This window comes from Meriones unguiculatus, chromosome 16 (assembly GCF_030254825.1).
Source record: "Meriones unguiculatus strain TT.TT164.6M chromosome 16, Bangor_MerUng_6.1, whole genome shotgun sequence".
NCBI classification, from domain to species: Eukaryota; Metazoa; Chordata; class Mammalia; order Rodentia; family Muridae; genus Meriones; species Meriones unguiculatus.
In genome coordinates this window covers 11411137-11430228 of record NC_083363.1, presented here as the reverse complement: position 1 = coordinate 11430228, position 19092 = coordinate 11411137, and the positions used below count along the sequence as shown (strand labels likewise).

At 41.4% G+C, this 19092-nt stretch overlaps 1 pseudogene; it reads left to right on the top strand.

Moving 5' to 3' along the window:
- The first annotated feature begins 14610 nt into the window (after nt 1-14610).
- On the top strand, nt 14611-19043 carry LOC132648411 (small ribosomal subunit protein uS19-like; annotated as a pseudogene).
- Nucleotides 19044-19092: the final 49 nt, after the last annotated feature.

Genomic DNA, 19092 nt, shown 5'->3' with positions numbered 1-19092 from the left:
TGGTGGGAGGAATCAAATCTAAGTCTTCGAGCTTCTGAGGTAACCATCGAGTGTCCCAGCCCCCAGGCAGAGCAAATGCTCCCTAAGCACTGAGTGATTTCTAGTTAGGCCAGGTGGTAGTCGAGGTAGAATGCGTCCCAGACAGGTCATCACGAGTTCAAGTCGTCAAGATTCCCCTAAGTCAGTGCCGCACGGAAGTCTCATTCTCTGTAGATCTCTGCGGCGACCAACAGCATGCTGCTCTCAGCCTGCAGGGAGGGTGTCAATAGTCAACAGCCTCAGTCCACAGGCAGCACCACCCAGAAGTCATGCCTCACTTTACAGAACACTGCAGGGCGCCATCTTGTACAGTCATGTTCTCCCAGACAGGTCAAATGTTCCTGTTGAATTTGTGTCTCCTGCGTTCTCCTTTGCTATTTGTTAATGTTATAGCTATTTCATGAAAACATATTTTATTAGAAACCCTCTCTGGGTAGGGATTTCATATATATGAAATTTTATATATTAATATATTATATAACAATACAATTATATAATATGGATTATATGTTACTATATCACTTATAACACACAAATCTTTTATAAAGATAATAAATTACAGTTGTATTTGACAAGAAACAAGAAATATTCTTGGGTTGTTTTTTTTTTTTTTTTTTTTTGAGACAGACTTTTCCTGGGTAGCCCTGGCTGTCCTGGAATTTGTAGACCAGGCTGGCCTCAAACTCAGAGATCCACCTGCCTCTGCCTCCTGAGTGTTGATATTGAAAGTGTGTGTCTCCACTGCCTGGCAAGAAATAGGCAATATTTTCACCTCAAAACATTTTACAAGAACAGTGTCCCCACCCAGGTACTATTGATGTAAAGGCAGATTGTTCAAAGGATTGTTACATATTGTATCTATCATCCAAGTTGTCGATGTTAATTTAAACGTTTGTTTTGGTGAGTAATAGCACAATAAAACTTCATGAGAAAGGAAACTTAAAAAAAAAAAATCAAATATCTCGCATCTGCCCATAATAGCCAACACGCAGTACTCCAGCAACTGAGCAGAGCTTCACCGACCACTGTCAGCGCCAGTAATAATCCCATTCAAAACCTGGCCATTGTGTCACATTGTGGGCATTTTCCACACACAAAAAAAGTAGGATTACTTCCCATGATATTTTTAAAAGCCTGCTACAAAATCCTGGCCTGTAGTTAATTTAAGGAAAGCTGAGTTTGTTGGGATTTCTATCCTTGGAAATGAAGCTTTGGAAGAAGGATACAGACCTGAACTTGACCCACTCGGTCTATTTTTTATGATGGGAGAAGTACAAATCAGACAGAAGAAAAGTTAAGAGATTTTGAGGAGAAACATAGTGATCTCTTCAAGAATTATCACACTTTTATATCAACCAAAACGCTCTATGAGAATTTAATCATTTGGCTAGGACAGGGTAAGCAATGGTTCCTTTCCACACCACAAAGGCAGTGCTGGACAATTGAGAATTTATTCACTGTCACCTGTTTGCCAAGTGGACATACGCTCCGGTGCAATTACTGGTCTAGTCTCTCCTACTTGAAGTGAAGCAACCTTCCTGTCCAATAAGCCAACGTAGAGTAAAATGCCTGCTTTACTTAAAAGAAATGCTTTTCATATAAAAACATACATATTAGCCAGGTACCATGGGGCTTATCTGTAATCCCAGCACTCAGGGAGGCAGTCAGAGTTGGATCTCCGTGAGTTCGAGGCCAACCTGGCCTGCAAAGCAAGTCCAGGTCAGCCAAGGCCACACAGAGAAACCCTGTTCAAAAAACACACACATATTACAAATAACACTAACATACTTCATTAATATTTTTTCTTTGTAGAACAAAAACAGATTTTTGTTCCCTTAAGATTAGATTTGACTGACAAACATGAAACGCTACGGTTTTTGATAGATGTTGAGTATTATAAATTCTGACTTTCAGTACATAAAAGTCCTATATATAAATCTTGAAAATAAACAGAAACATCGCACACCAAAATTAATGTGACTCAAAGTCTCTACCGCTTAATGAGCTTTTATACAGTTAGAACTGACGTTCGCTTTGAAGCTTCACATTAAATTTCACACCTTCAGAAATGGGCTGGATATTTCATGACGAACAGTTCATGTTCAGACGAACAGTCCAAAGAGATGGGCAAGACAATGAGCTGGGGCTTGGGGAGACGCTTATGAGACTCAGACACATCACAGAAATTTCTCCAAGATTTCCCTTTACCGTTACGTTCTAAGGGGAAGAAATGACCCTGGAAACAACTCTTTTTAATGTAATTCCGCGCTCCCCCAAACAGGACATTTTGAACTGCTTTGAGTTGTAAAGCATCTCCGTCCGCGGAAGAAGAAGGAAAACGCCAATATTCTCCATCCCCTCGTGGTGTAACACACCACCTCTGTATAGAACACAGTTTCGGGGGTGTGAAGACTGCTCCTTACCAATCCCAGCCTGACACCTGGCTGCGGCGCAAGCTCACAAGGCCACAGCTTCCTGGATGTACACAACACCTGGCAGCTCCGCAGCTCCCACGGTGAGGGGGGTCGCAGCAGGAGGCGCCGTACGTTTACCACCAGTCCGTGACGTCACAGCTTGCCTCTCACACCTGATACTTCCGATTATTGGAATCCTAAGTCCTGTTTTGTCTTAACCTTCTTTCCTTCGAGAAAAAGAATAAAGAGAATAAAGAGTAAAAAATAAACGGTTGAGGAGGAGGTATGTAGAGCAGAGGAGAGAGGACAGAAAGACAGTATTTGCTGTTATTGCCTTTGGAGTAAGGACCTCCAGGGGAAGCCAGAACCCATTCTGCCTGGCTAATGTTTATGTTTGCTTAATATAGTTAATTAATGACCTTTAACAAGGCACACGGGGGCATTTTAACAAGGTGCACAGCGCAGGATACAGCCTTTCTTATGACAAAACAAATCTTACACACACACACACCACAGTATTTTAAAAAGCTGAAGAATGAAAAGGAAGGGTGCATGCATAAAATCTGTCACGATTAAGGAAGAAAGTCTATTCTGACCCTTTACCTGGATTCACAGATCATCTCAATCCAGGAAGAAACCAAGAAAATGTAACAATGGTTTTTAAAGCATCACAGTATTGTCAATATTATTTATTATTTTTTATTTTATTTAGCCTTATTTTTTTATTTATACATTAATGTGAGTGTGTCCGATCCCCTGGAACTGACGTCACAGTTGTGACCTGCCATGGGGGTGCTGGGAATTGAACTCAGGACCTCTGGAAGAGCAGCCAGTGCTCTCAACCGCTGAGCCATCCCTCCAGCTCCTGTCAATATTCTTAACAGTCATTTTCCAAATCGACACTTTTTAAATTTTCTTTTCAGACGCTTAAATCCCTTTCCACACTTAACGTTTTCTTATTTATCTGTGCGTTCACTTGAGAGCCTTCTGGTCATCTTCACTGCTCGTCATACTTTGTTCTTGGACTGCACAAAGGACAGTAAGGAGGCACTGGAAATTCTTAGTGAACAACTAAATGAAAATATCTACGTACTAAATAAAAAGGTGTGAATTAATTTTGCAACCGTTTATCCTTCCTAAGAAGTCGGCTGAAAGATATGTCTCGGCACTTTGTTCCCTGTCTGGATTGTGACAAATATTCAAATTAATTCTTCCTTTTGGAGTGTTAATGGCTTGTGAAATGGGGCCATGATGTACTCTATCCAGACTCATAAAAACTTCCCTCCCTTCCTGGCTCTGTGAGTGATGGACAGCTTTTCCTTTGTTTGAGAACATGTGGTGTGCTGCTTATAAGCATCAGAGGCTTCAGAACAGACAAGACAAAATAAATTCAAGTATGACTTTCACTAGTTATTTAGAAGAATGAAGAGTAGAAGATTAATTAGAAACTATCAAAAAAAGACTTAAATTTTCACCACCCTAAAGAGCACAAAATCACAATACTGAAAACCAGGCAGAGCAGGATACAGCCTTCCTTATGACAAAACAAATCTTACACACACACCACAGTATTTTAAAAAGCTGAAGAATGAAAAGGAAAGGTGTATGCATAAAATCTGTCACGAGTAAGGAGGAAAGTCCATTCTGACCCTTTAGCTGGATTCATGGATCAACTCAATCCAGGAAGAAACCAAGAAAAAGTAACAATGGTTTTTAAAGCATCACAGTATTGTTTAGGTTTTATACATCCCTTGACCTATGTCAGGTAATGCAATGTTGAAAGAATAAAAATAAAGAATAATAGAAATGTGATGGTTAATTTTGGTCATTGCCCTGAACAGACTCGGGAAAGCTTAGGAGCACGTCCAACCTTTAGACATTAAGATGGACATAGTCATCTTCAAAGTTCACGCTAAAGAGCTACACAATCAAGCCACGAAAAAAAATAATGACAAAAAAACTCATAATATTTTAAGTAAGACTGGCGTGATCCCTGGGCTGGATACAGATAGAGCGGGGGAGTAATAACAAGAAGGTGGCCAACAGCCGTGACTCTCTGCTTTCCTGCCCACTGCGATCATAATCCGTGGTTTCCGGGTTCCACTCTGAAAGATGTAGCATCAGGTTGCCTGGTGACAGTGAATCAGTCATTCAGCCCGGTAACAACCAGTGGTCCTTGTAAGAATTTACGGGTGAAATCTCCTTCATGGGCTGTCAGTAAAAAGGAAACACAGAATCGAGTCGTGTGAGTGGGTAAATTTCATGAACTGGACTGGCTGATAGTAGACAGTAATAGATGTGATGCAACTATGTAAACTTAGCTTGATGTGCTTGAGACAAGTCAGGCTCGAAAAGCAAGTGAGCAAAGCAAGTTCAGCATTATCTGGGTCCTATGGTTCAGCATCTGGATCTCCAGGATTTTTTGTTAATGAAAGTGATCTTTTTACTTAATGTGGAAGGAAAATATTATGCAGCCAATTAAAAACAAAGTGGAATCACAGCAGACTTTTAGATATTTTAGAGATTCAAAAAATATCATCTGACGATATAGTCAGTCTTTAGCATTGTTTGACTTCTGTGGTGTCAGAATTAAAACTCAGAGGAACAACTTATTCTAAAAAAAAAAAAAAAAAAAAACTCAGGGGCAGGAACTAGTTACTTCAGAAAATTTCTAGTGTCTAGATAGTTATCTCTAAATTATGCTGGGGTGATTTGAGTGCTGGAAAATCTATGACCCTCTGAGTAATAAATCATCTAAATCCAAGACCATGAGAGGACTGTGCAAATGCTGCTTTTATTTCCTCTGATGAGTGGATGAGAACCATAGCCAAGCTTTATGAAAACGTAGCTTGGGCTGAGCCTAGAGCATTTCTCTGTTCTATCTATCCCTAGGCCTGAAAACTTCCAGTGTCTGTACAATCTAATCTTCCAGCCCAGACCTTAAAGGCTTCAGCTTCCAGCCTCTGTCTGTTAACCTGGACCTAAAATGTTTTCAGCCTCTGAAACTTACTGCTGAATAAGCTCACCCTTTCTAGCTTTTTCTGAACTCTGGCAGGCTGGTTCAACTCGGATGTTCTGGCTCAGACTCCTCTCCAAACTGACTGATCCAATCTGGCTTCTCTCAACTTCTGACTGAATTGCTCTGCTTGGGAAAACTGCCTCTGAACTCTAAACTATACTGACTGTATGACTGAACAGAACTTAAAGAAACTGTACGACTCAATGAAACTCAATTGAACTCAACTCTCCTCTCCCTCCCTGCACTGCTCTCAAGTAGCCTCTCCTTCCTGCCTGCTCTCGCAAGAGCTGGGCACATCCTATCTCTGACTCCTGTCAAATCTTTCTCTGATTTGTCACTTTCTCTATCCCTCGATTAGACATCATTGCTTGGGATTAAAAGTGTGTCTGTATTCCAGCCAGAGGAATTAAAGGTGTGTTTTGTATCTGCATTCCAACTGGATTATACAGACCTAGAAGGTCTTTGGATATGATCCCCTACCAGAGCAGCCATGTTGCTGAACTAAAATTCCTCTACAGGATGGAAGGGAGAAAAGCATCCCATTTGCTCACGGGTGCGGGTATTAGTGATTTTTTTTTTCTTCATGGTAAAGAGCATCTTGGTAAATCAAAGAAACTTGATAAACATTGATCACTACATGCTTTTCTCCAGTGCAAGGAATTCAACATGACTATTTATCTTATAGCAGTAACCCAAGTTGTGGAGACTTGGGCTTCTACATCTATGTAGGTCTCCCTGGCAAACCCTGTGGCTAACGTGAAAATTGAATAGAGGTAATTACATAAGTGTTATTTTGTTTTGTTAAGTGTTGATATTAAGATAGAACTTGATGACCAGAGCTTCCTTTCACTATGATAAGCAGCTTTTTAAATAGTATAGTTTTTTTTCCAAATAAACTTATTTCATATTAATATTGCCGGCAGTTTCACTCTTCACTTATTTTTTTTTCCAATTTGGATAATTCTTTGGATTCGGTAACATTATCAATTAAAACCTTTGAAAAGTTACCGGAAATGAAATGCTTGTTATTTATTTTATGAAAATACTAATTTTTGTGATTTTTAGAAACATATGCATCTGTATATTACATACCCACATACAGTATATATGATTTCCTTAAAGGGTCAGATTAGAAAATACCAAGAAAAATTCTAATATCTTGAAAAGGCATCTAGGAAAGATAAACAAATAACAACTAAATTACCACCACCTGATACGTAACTGACGTTAACATTATATTCAAAACTCCTGACTCCCACACTGTCTTTACTTTGCACAAGTGATAAGCTGAGAATGATCTCCACTGGTGAAATTGTGGTCACCCACCTAAGTGACTAAAGATGAACTGTGATTTGCCCTCTTTTACTGCTTTTTTATAGAGGTTTTTACATACGTGAGTGCTCTATCTGCATGTATACCTGAATTCCAGAAGAGGGCATCAGATCCCAGTATAGATGGTTGTGAGCCACCATGTGGTTGCTGGGAATCAAACTCAGGACCTCTGGAAGAGCAGACAGTGCTCCTAACCATCTCCCCAGCCCTCTCTTACTGCTCTTATTCTGACTTCCATCAAATCATTGTGGCAGTGTAGTACCCTTGACCAGGCCCTGACCTTCACAGAACTTACCATCTGGAAATACTAGTTTCATATTTCTGATTCTGAGTTGTGCTATTTCAGTAACTTACCTGTCAGCTACAACTCAAAAATTCTTGAGGTGAAAGAGAGGGGGGAAAAAACCAAACAAGAATGAAAGGGAAAGAGGGAAGAAGAAAGGAAGGAAGAAAGGAAGGAAGGAACAAATGAAGGAAGGACCATTCTCTTGTAACCCTTGCTCTCATAGCCTGAAAAACCCTGACATTCCCCACATTTTTATATGTTTTCATCGGGCTTCAACCTTTTTAACGGCTTGAAAGGGCAGAATCGAGATTCAGTGCAAACCCTTTGGACATATATTCTTGTACCTGTATGATGTTTGGCTCTTTTTAAAATTTCCTGACATCATCTGTCAGCTTGTCAGGTCTGGCCGCTAACTTTGTAAATGAAAGCGTTACTCTCCGAGCTGGAGGACAACAGTCAGCGTGAGGAACATCTGTCGCACTTGCAGAGGGTCTTGGTTAAGTTTCCAGCATCCACACAGTCACTCACAACCATCTGTGGTTCAAATTCCAGGGGATCCAACACCACCATCTGACCCCGGCCTACATCAGGCACACCCGGGTGCACAAACATACACGCAAGCAGAACATTCACACACGGAAAGTGAGCAACATCTTTTTTTAAAGCTGGTATTTTACAACAAACACTTTTTGAGTAACTGTCACACTTCCTCACATTTTCTTTAGCTACGATATCACCTCGGGGTTTCCTGTGACTTTGTTTCTTTCTGCTCACACCCCTGATTTTTTTAAAAAAACGTTTCTGTTCCTCGATTTATGAGTACGTCTGTATTTCTATGTAGTCAACAGCAGCTGGAAGATTCTCCTATTATTTCAACCCAGCTCACTTCATGCTTCCTTCACACAGCCTCGTCAGCGGCCTCGGCTGACAGGAAAATTGTTGAGAGATGATCGAATTTGACATGAATGCTAAAGACAGATAAGTTGATATTGATGAAAACCAGTGGTATCTACCGGAGTCTCCAGCCATGATCTCTTGGTGACTTCTACTCCTTTCCACGTGGAACACAAAGCCTCAACCATGTCTGAGTCTGAAACTCTTGTTATTGTTGTGCTGGTATATCTGTTACTCCTCTAACAGTGCATAAGGTTATTTATGTAAGTGTTGATGTTATTTTAAGCAGTTTCCATCCACGCTGCGTCGTTCTTATATTATTTCTCAGAAATAGTTTGACTTCACTTGAAAGAAGTTTAAAAAAAAAATCTTTAAAAACTTCTTTTAAAAAAACTAGTTCAGGACTGGAGAGGTGCCTCAGAGGTTGAGAGCACTGGCTGCTCTTCCAGAGGTCCTGAGTTCAATTCTCAGAAACCACATGGTGGCTCACAACCATCTCTAATGAGATCCGGCGCCCTCTTCTGGTGTGTAGCTATTTATGCAGACAGAATACTGTATATATAATAAATAAATAGATCGTTAAAAAAAAAACTAGTTCAAGTTCTAAAACAAGTAAAAAAATGAACGTATTTTTTATTTCTTTATAAATGAATGTACTAGACCATTGGGTGATTTTATATATACTATATCTTCATTCACGGTGCTCACTATTCAGGACTTTCAGAAACCCCATTTTTTGTGCATGACTAGTTTTATGCAAAACTTTCAGTAAACTCCATTTTTGTGATACTCCTGTTTGTGTGGGTTTTTTTTACTTGCTTTTGCCAGTGTCCACGAGTCTTACTGATTTTTTTTAAATTTCCAGAACTACAAAGATTTCAAAACAAAAACAAAAACCTTTAGCTGTCCTTGCTAGCTTTTCCAAGCATACATACTTCTGTCTTCTTTTACATGTTATGATTTCATCTGTTCCTTTATATTAAGATGCACATGTCAGCGGAGATTGGAGTGATATTTCCATGCAGGCACACACGCTCTCATTCCCCTTCCATGCCTGGTCTTAGCAACCTTTATTAATCATGCTTTATAATCTGTCAGTGTGTTTAACCTTCTGTGTGAAGAGTGTGGCACTTGTCTTTCTGTCTGGTTTATTACATAATTCACATAGCTTATTACATAAGTCACATAATTCCCTCTAGTTCTGCTCGCGTGTTTCCCTTTACAGTTTTTATTTACGGATTCTTTGAGAATCTTGTGCCAAGTGTTTTGATCACATTCATCCTCGGCCCTCCCCTTAATTCCTCCAGACCTACCCCCACATCCTCATCCCCGCTGACCTGGTCTTCTCTTCTCTTCTCAATGACCACTGAAAGCAGTACGTGCTGCCCGCACACTCAGGATGGGGGGCCCCTCACTGCACCAAGGCTGGCCCACCGCCAGCCACACCCCTAAGAGCACAAATTTTGTAGAGGATTTTGTTACTGCTGTTAGTATATAGAGAAATCATAATGTTTACGGCGACATTTTTAATGTCCGTATACAATGTGCTTCAAGCGTGTTCACCCCGTATTCTCACACATCTCTCTTTAGTGTTCCCCAAAAGTATTTTTTCTTTTTTTTTTTTCTTTTTTTTTTTTTTTTTTTTTTTTTGGTGTGGTGCCTGTTTGTGCCTCTGTTTCCCAAGAGTTCACACATAATAGAAAACATGATATTTATTTTTCTGACTCTGGTTCGTTTCATTTACTATGTTGATCTGTAGATCCATAAAGGTCTACAAATGACATGATTTGGGTGATTTGTCGTTGATGCTGCTGAAACTTGGTTTCACCGTGTTGCTTTGGCTGACCTGGAATCTATCATGTAGGTAAGAGTTGGCTTGAATTCACAGAGATAGATCTGCTTGACTCTGCTTCACTTCTCATGTGGTGGAATGACTTATATAAGCTACCATGGCTGTCTAACTTGTTTTCTTAATGGTTGTTTCTATTACACGTCCATGTGTAGACAAAATTCTCAGAAACAAAAATAACTGACTATGCAACAGGAGTAATGTGGAGACACTTCTGAGTGGAGAAAGGTAGAAAGGCCCAGGTGTGCCAAGAAATCTGGAAAATATACACATAAGGATCATTGAAAAGAGGGTCAGAATTAAGAGTTACAGAGATTTCAGACTTTAAGGGAATTTCCCTGCCTAGGAATAGTGTGGAAATAGTCCAGTGCACACAAAAAGGATCATACAACAGAGCTAATGGTGTCTATGAGGCATTTTTATTAAGTTGTCAGTAGCTACTGTTTATGAGATGCTAAACGAAGGTCCTGGGAATTAAAAGATACTTTTCATAAAATATGGTAACGTTTCCCAGGAAGTGTCACACCCTGCCGAATACGGCACGTGCTGCCACTCTTGCTCTGCAAACATGGCTTAAGGGCAGCCGTTTCCAGATCGTCCTAATTATGCTTAGGAAAATTTTAATTTGATTAAGATTTATGGAAATTAATTCACTGCCCTTCGAAGAAAACGAGAGACGTGGCAGAGCTGTAATTAAACACAAAATCAAAGAGGAGAGCGATGTGCAAGCAAGGCGGGTCCTGCCACAGGATCCAGACACATCTGTCAGCTTGTAGGTCTACTGCAAAACCTGCTACGAGAGATGGCTGGGGGGTGGGGGGGGAGAAGAAAAAGAAAAGAAAGAAAAAAAAACCGGGACTCTCATTCTTTTAACAAATAAGATGAGAGTGGAGAAAACAGACCAAAAGACAGGATTTCCTGACTTTAAAAATAGAGCCCAGAGTAACTCCATGTCCAGACATGGGGGCAGGAGGTAGCCCTGCAAAGGCTACTTATTTCAAAATAACAGTGGTAATCCACAGAAAAGAGTTTTTAGGTGATTTCTAGATGTGAATTTCATCTTCACTCTGGGAGAGATTTTTGGTCAGTAATTTTTTTTTCCTAGAAAGAAAATACTCACTTAAAGGTTTATATCTTAGCCTGTTTCTAGCTAAGTCCATCATATACATGAGCGGTATGGAGCCAGGGGACATGGCACAGTCCTTTGTGAGGCCGTGAAATGCTCTCCGTTATTTAATAATGAACAGCATATCTGGAGAGGCCCTGGTGACAATTACCCTGCCTTCAGGCTTTATAATGCAGGCTGCAGTTTCAACTTGAGAGAGCTCCCTCTCGCTCTTCAGTGTTTAATTACGATTAGCCAATCACTTCTCTGATAATCATTTACCCTCCACACACCTACTCGAAGCTACGACGTCAGTCTTAGTGTCTCAGATTATCAAGTATGTTACACAATTGTTCTTCCTTCTTGAGGATTCCACCCTTCTGTGTGGGGTTGCACCCCTGCACTTTTGGACCATTGCTTTCCTCGGTGTGGATACTATTCTGACCAACGTGACATCGGTGATCACACTTCTCCAGCTGGCCGCTGGAAGTGTTCTGTGTTGCTTATGACTGCACGCTCTTAGCAGAGTCTCAGAGTTATAATCTCCCTTCTTTAGCTACAATTAGGTTGGAAGATCTAAACGGTGTTTCTTATGACTTATGCTTTGGTGGTTTGATCAGTTCCATTTTTCTGAATTCACGATCAGTGACGATTTCACCAGTCCTATGTGTCCTTGGTATGGCTTAATGGCCTAATGTTTTGTTTGTTTGTTTGTTTGTTTGTTTTGGCCTAATGTCTTTTTAGAGTCAAGTAGAAACATTTTCTTCTCTTTCAATCTTATCTGTAATTTCAGGTTATCTTCATGGCCAGAGTTTTGTCATTATTTTAGAACTTTGCTTGGATACTGTATAATTCCTTTAATATTATATATAATATGTTTTATGCATAGTTATATATAAATATGTAGTAGTTACATAGTATTATATTGTATAACTCTTTTAATTAGTCTTCAAACCACGAACCAGCTTTGAGAAAGGCAAGGAACAAATTCTATCGGCATTGCATTTGTGTGACTTGGGATTTAACTTAGTTCAAGTTTCATCATGACACTCATTATTACCTCTGACTCAAAGTGCCAAAGATGAAACTTTTAACTTTCCCTGTTGGTTATGTGAGGTTGATTATATTTTATTTATTTCCATGTGATCCAGATGATAGATGAAGGCCACTTTGTCTCTTTTAGCTTGACATAGTGTGATGACAGGGTCAATGAGCTGCATATAAGAATTCTCCTCTTTGCTGTGTTCTGCTTATATTCTAAAATTTGCGAATATTAAATTTTAGCATTATATGTAACTATTTTTTAATGTTATATACATTTATGCCCCTCTTGTTTTTTTTAAACAATTTCTTATGGAAAGCCTTCATTGAAACTCCAAAAAAAGAGACTAACAGGGGGAAAGATGGGAAAGGTGGTCACTTCAGACATTCAGTTAAAATGTGACTTATCTAAATCTCCAGATGTTTAATAAAAACAAGTATCTTCTCTAGCATTTGCTTGTTAACTATACAGTAAATTGCATTATAAATATTAAACCTTTATTTTCACATGTAACTTCAAAGCAACCTTTTTCTTTTATGCAGAAATGGATGATATTCATATGAAACTGAGTCACTAAGATGACACACTTCTTTTCAAGTTAATATATTTTAGAGTGTACACCTTTAGCCTTACATTGATAGCCTGTTGGACAGCCTCATTTGGTATCATCAGTTTATTGTTTAAATGTGACCATCATTTATTCTTAGAGTTTATACATTCTATTGAATTACATTCCCAACTTAGTAAAGAAACATCTCTATAAAGATAAAAATGTTATAAACCTCACATAGCAGAGACTGAAAACCAAGGAAGATTGTAAAGTTTCAGTTAATTGACACTTTATATAGATACTTGGATACTTTCATTATTTATGATGATTATTTATGTTATTTTATTTATGTTATAAATATTATTATTTATGTTCTTTTTTATACTGTAAGAATAAGATACATTGTGGTTTGTTGATATAGTTCTACAAATTTTTAAATAACTCTTTCCAAATATTATTAAAATTAAAATTTCAAAACTAAGAATGTCATTGAGACATTTGAAGACAATGAAGACAATTTTCAGTGTTATCTTCCACTGGAACATGTTATTTTGTTTTTTATTTATTATTTTTTATTATTATTATTATTTATTACAATTTATTGACTTTGTATCCCGTTATAGCCCCATCCCTCCTCTCCTCCCCATCCCACCCACTCTCCCTTCATCTTTTCCCCCTATGTCTCTCCCCTAGTTCACTCATAAAGGAGGTCCTCCTCCCCTACTATCTGACCCTAGCCTATCAGGTCTCATCAGGACTGTCTGAATCCTCTTTCTCTGTGCCTAGTTAGGCCACCTTGCCAGGGGGCAGTGATCAAAGAGCCCGCTACTGAGTCCATGTCAGAGACAGCCCCTGCTCCCCTAACTAGGGAACCCACTTGGATACTGAGTTGCCTTAGGCTACATCTGAGCAGGTCTAGGTCCTCTCCATACATGGTCCTTGCTTGATTCATCAGCCTCTGCAGCCCCCCGTGCCAGATTTTTTGGTTCTGTTGGTCTCCTTGTGCAGCTCCTGTCCCCTCCAGGTCTTTTTATCCTCCTTCTTTCATAAGATTCCCTGCACTCTGCCTAAAGTCTGGCTATGAGTCTCAGCATCTGCTTCGATACCCTGATGAGCAGTCTTTCAGAGGCCCTCTGTGGAAAGCTCCTGTGTGACAGACACTTGTCACATGTTGCCAATAGGACTTTGAAATGAGTGTGCACGTGTGAAAAGTCTTTTGTCTCACAATGCAATATCATACCAACAGTAGCATGCCATTTGGAGTTTATGTTATACCCCAAGTGGTTAATTGGAGCTCACTGAACGAGGTCTGCCACAGTCATGGTGCCTGGGACCCTCGCCCACCATCTGTAATGTGGCTTTTCCAGAGTGTTGGCTGATGGAAACGATGTCTCTAGCTGCCAGTTCCAACCAAATCACTCCTTTCTCGCTCCCTAGATGCTGATTTTATTCATCTGCGTTGATCCTCAGTCTGTTGCTTAAACACTTGTCAGGATTCCTGGTTGAACTTGCCAGCCCAGGCTCCCGCCAACAAGCCGCAAAATGCCCACTTAGAAACAAAACAGGCTCAATGGAACCAAGTTGAAGACCCAAAAATAAATCCACACTTGATTTTCAACAAAGAAGCCAAAACCATATAATGGGGAAAAAAGACAGCATCTTCAACAAATCATGCTGGTCTAACTGGATGTCTGCATGTAGAAAAAATGCAAATAGATCCATACTTACCACCCTGCACTAAACTCAAGTCCAAGTGGATCAATGACCTTGACATAAAACCAGAAACTCTAAAACTATTACAAGACAAAGTGGGGGAGCTTATTGGCACAGGAGGCAACTTCCTGAACAGAACACCAACAGCACAGGCTGTAAGAGCAAAAATCAATAAATGGGACCTCATGAAACTGAAAAGCTTCTGTAAAGCAAAGGACACTGTCGTCAGAACAAAACGACAGCCTACTGACTGGGAAAGGATCTTCACCAACCCTGTTTCTGACAGGGGGCTAATATCCACAATATACAAAGAATTTAAGAAATTGTCATCTCCGGCAGCTCTCGCGATAACTGAACAGACACCGACATGGCTGAAGTGGAGCAGAAGAAGAAGCGGACCTTCCGCGAGTTCACGCACCATTTCCGTAGATCTGGACCATTGCTGGGCACGTCCTAGGAGCAGCTGATGCGGCTGCACAGCGCCCCCGAGAGGCGGCGCCTGAACCGCGCCTTCGGGGGAAGCAACACTCTCTTCTCCAGCCTTGAGAAAGGCCACGAAGGTGGCTCCATCCATGGAGAAGCTCCAGGCGGTGAAGACCCCCTGAGGAACCCGATCATCCCACCAGAGAGGGTGGGCAGCACCGTGGGCGTGCACAGTGGCAAGACCTTCAACCAGGTGGAGAGCAAGCCAGAGATGACCGGCCACTTCCTGCGCGAGCTCTCCACACTTACAAGCCGGGGAAGCAGGACAGGCCATCCTGTCCTGTCCCGCTCCTCCTGCTTCATCCCCCTCAAACAGCTGTGGCCAATAAAGACTCCTTTAGTCCCTTGGGGGGAGGGGGAGGGCGGAGAAAGAAAAGCAATTAAACCTCAGCAAATCAAATAATCCAATTTAAAAATGGGGTACAGAGCTAAACAGAACTCACAACAGAGGAATCTCGAATGGCTGAGAAGCGCTTAAAGAAATGTTCAGTGTCCTTAGCCATCAGAGGAATGCAAATCAAAATGACTCTAATAGTCTATCTTACGCCCACCAGAATGGCTGACATCAGAAACTCAAGTGATAACACATGCTGCTGAGGATGTGGAGAAAGGGGAACTCTCCTCCATAGCTGGTGGGAATGTAAACTTGTACAACCTCAATCTGGTGCTTTCTCAGAAAATTGGAAATAATTCTACCTCAAGACTCAGCTATACCCCTCCTGGGCATATAACCTAAAAGATGCTCTGCCATTCAACAGGGACATTTGCTCAACTATGTTCATAGCAGCTCTATTTTTAATAGCCAGAATCTGGAAACAACCCAGATGTCCCTCAACAGAAGAATAGATCAGAAATTGTAGTACATTTACACAATGGAATACTACTCAGCTATTAAAAACAAGGACATCATGAAATTTGCAAGCAGAAAAGATCATCCTGAGTGAGGTAACCCAGACCTGGAAAAACACACATGGTATGTACTCACTTATAAGTGGATACTAGACCAATAGTACAGAATAACCAGACTTCGATCCACAGACCCAAAGAAGCTAAGTAACAAGGAGGACCCAAGGGAGGGTGCTGGAATGTCATCCTCAGAAAGGAAACTAGAATAGACAGCAGAAGTGGATGAAGAGAGGGAACTGGGCAGGAGATGGGATGGGAGTGAGACCAGAGTGGAGATCCAATGGAGAAGTTAGAGATCTGGGAACAAGAAAGGAAACTGAGGGGGGCATCTCTTTGTCAATCTGGAGGCCTGCAACAGGGTAGGCTCCTGAGAGGATGTGGGTGTGACTCTAGCTCTAGCTGAGACTCCTAACAGTGGAGAGACATGAAAACTGAAGTGCCCACCTCCTAGCCGGGCAGGACTAGTGAGAGGAGGAAAACAAGAACCCACTGACAACGCCTTTAAACCAAATTTACCCTGCCTACAAGAAGTGCAGGGAAAACAAAGGAACGAAGATTAAGGGAAAGTCCAAACAATAATTGGCCCAACCTGAGACCCACCCCACAGCAGAGAGCCAGCCCCTTGACACTATTAATGATGCTCTGCTGTGCTTGCAGACAGGAGCCTAGCTTGACTGTCTTCTGGGAGGCTCCAGCCAGCAGCAGATCTAGACAAATGCTGGGACTTACAGCCAAGCATGGGGCAGAGCTCTGGGGTCCTGTGGATGTGCTGGGAGAAAGATGGAAGAACATGGAGAGGACAGAAGCCTCGCAAGAAGACCAACAGAGACAACTTACCCAGTCCCATGGGGTTTACAGAGACTGAGACATCAACTAAGAAGCATGCACGGTCTGGAGCAGGGCCCCCTGCACATATGTGACCGATGGGTTCCCTGGTGAGTGGGGGGGGGGGGACTGTTCCCAACATGGACTCTATTGCCTGTTTTTGGATCACTTTCCCCTGGCAGGACTGCCTTGCCTGACCTCAAAGGATGAGGACATGCTCAGTCCTGATGTGACTTGATGAGCTGGGGAGGGCAGATATGGGGCTCCCCTTTTCTCGGGGGGGGGAGGGAGAGAGGGAGGAAGAAGGAGAAAAAGGGGAGCCTGTGAGAAAAGGAGGGAGGGGCACCCTTGAGATGAAAAGTAAAATAATATATGTGTGTGTGTGTATTTTTTTTTACTTAAAATTTTGGGTGTTTTGTTCATTTTCTTTTTAATTAACATGCTTAAATTATCCACATCGGTGATGTTTAGTGTGCTGTTACATATTTCAGTTCATGAGTACATTAAACACTGATGAAATCAAGCCTCCAGATTTGTTTGTAACATTTAAAAGAATTTGAAGGGATTGAAAATGAAACAAATAAAATGTCTGTAAGACTAAAAGGAATCTTTATTTCCAGTGAAGTGATATATTATTTGTCAATCCTATAGTTCTTTTAATTAATTTAAAATACCCTGGAACTGCATTTCCCTGATGACTAAGCATGTTGAGCATTTCTTTAACTGTTTCTCTGCCATTCAATATTCCTCTGTTAAGAATTCTCTATTTAGTTCTGTACCCCAGTTCTTAATTGGATTATTTGGTATGTTGGAACTTAATTTCTTGAGTTCTTTATATATTTTGGGTATTAGCCCTCTGTCATATGTAGGATTTGTGAAGATCTTTTCCCAGTCTGTAGGCTGTTGTTTTGTTCTGTTAACAGTGTCTTTTGCTTTACAGAAACTTTTCAGTGTCATGAAGTCCCATTTATTGATTGTTGATCTTAGAGCCTAAGCTATTGGTGTTCTGTTCAGGAAGTTGTCTCCTGTGCCATTGAGTTCAAGGCTCCTCCCCACTTGCAAATCAAAATGACTCTGAGATTCCATCTTACACCCACCAAAATGGCTAAGATCAAAAACTCAAGTGACAGCACATAGGATATAGAGAAAAGGGGAACCCTCATCCATTGCTGATGGGAATGTGAACTTGTACAAACACTTTGGAAATCAATCTGGCGCTTTCTCAGACAATTGGGAATAGAGCCACCTCAAGACCCAGCTACACCAATTCTGGGCATATACCCAAAAGATACTCCACCATACAAAAAGGACATTTGCTAAACTGTATTCATAGAAGCTTTATTCATAAAAGCTAGAATATGGAAACAACCTAGATGTCCCTCAACGGAGGAATGGATACAGAAATTGTGGTATATCTACACAATGGAATACTACTCAGCTCTTAAAAACAAAGACATCATGAAATTCACAGGCAAATGGATGGAACTAGAAAAGATCATTCTGAGTGAGGTAGCCCAGAAGCAGAAAGACACACATGGTATATACTCACTTACAAGTGGATATGAGTCACATAATATAGGATAAACATACTACAATCCACAGACCTAAAGAAACTAAATAACAGAAAAGACCCTAGGGAGGATGATTAATTCTCATTCAGAAGGGCAAATAGGATACCGGAAGCAGTTGAAGAGAGGAAACAGGATGGGAGCCTACCATAGAGGTCCTCTGAAATAGTCCAACCAGCAGGGGATCAAAGCAGATGTAAACTTTGGGCAGAGCACAGGGAGTCATAGGAAAGAGTGGGGGAGGAGAAGGACCCAGAGGGGTCAGGAGATCCATAAGAAGACTAACAGAGACAACAAATCTGGGCCCACAGTCTCCTTCAGAGACTGATGCACCACCCAAGGACCATGCATAGAGAAGACCTAGAGCCCCTTCGCAGATGTAGCCCATGGGCAGCTCAGTCTCCATGTGGGTTCCAGTAAGGGGAACAAGGGCAGTTACTGTCATGAACTCTATCGCTTGCTCTTTAATCACCTCCCCCTGTTTGGGGGTGGGTGGGGAGGCTTGCCAGGCCTCAGAGGAAGAGGATGCAGGCAGTACTGATGAGACTTGATAGGCTGGGGTCAGATGGTAGGGGAGGAGGGATCCACCTTTCTGAGGAATAAAAGAGGGAGGTAGGGGGGGGAAGACGAGGGAGAGTGGAACAGGGAGGAGACGAGGGAGGGGGCTACAATGGATATAAAGTGAGTAAATTATTAAAAAGCAAATTTAAATTTAAAAAATACCCTGGATCGTGGTTAACCACTTTATAAAACGTTTCCAAGACTTCAGTAGAACACTTGGCTGGAGTTTACATCACCAATGCTGGGGCGCAGCGGGTGTGCAAGAGGTGAGCCATCGCCGCCACGAGGGCTGCACAGGAAGATGGCACAGGTGTGCAGAGGCCACAGTGACCCCTCCGGGCAAACCGTCCTGGCTCCTCCTCCGCGTCTCTCCTTACTTTTTCCTGTGATTCTGCTGTTCTTCAATCCCCGGCCCCTTAGCCACGCCTACCCCGATGGTCACGCCTACCCCCGTTAGCCACGCCTGTCCCCACTAGCCTTGCCCGTCCTCATTAGCCACGCCTACC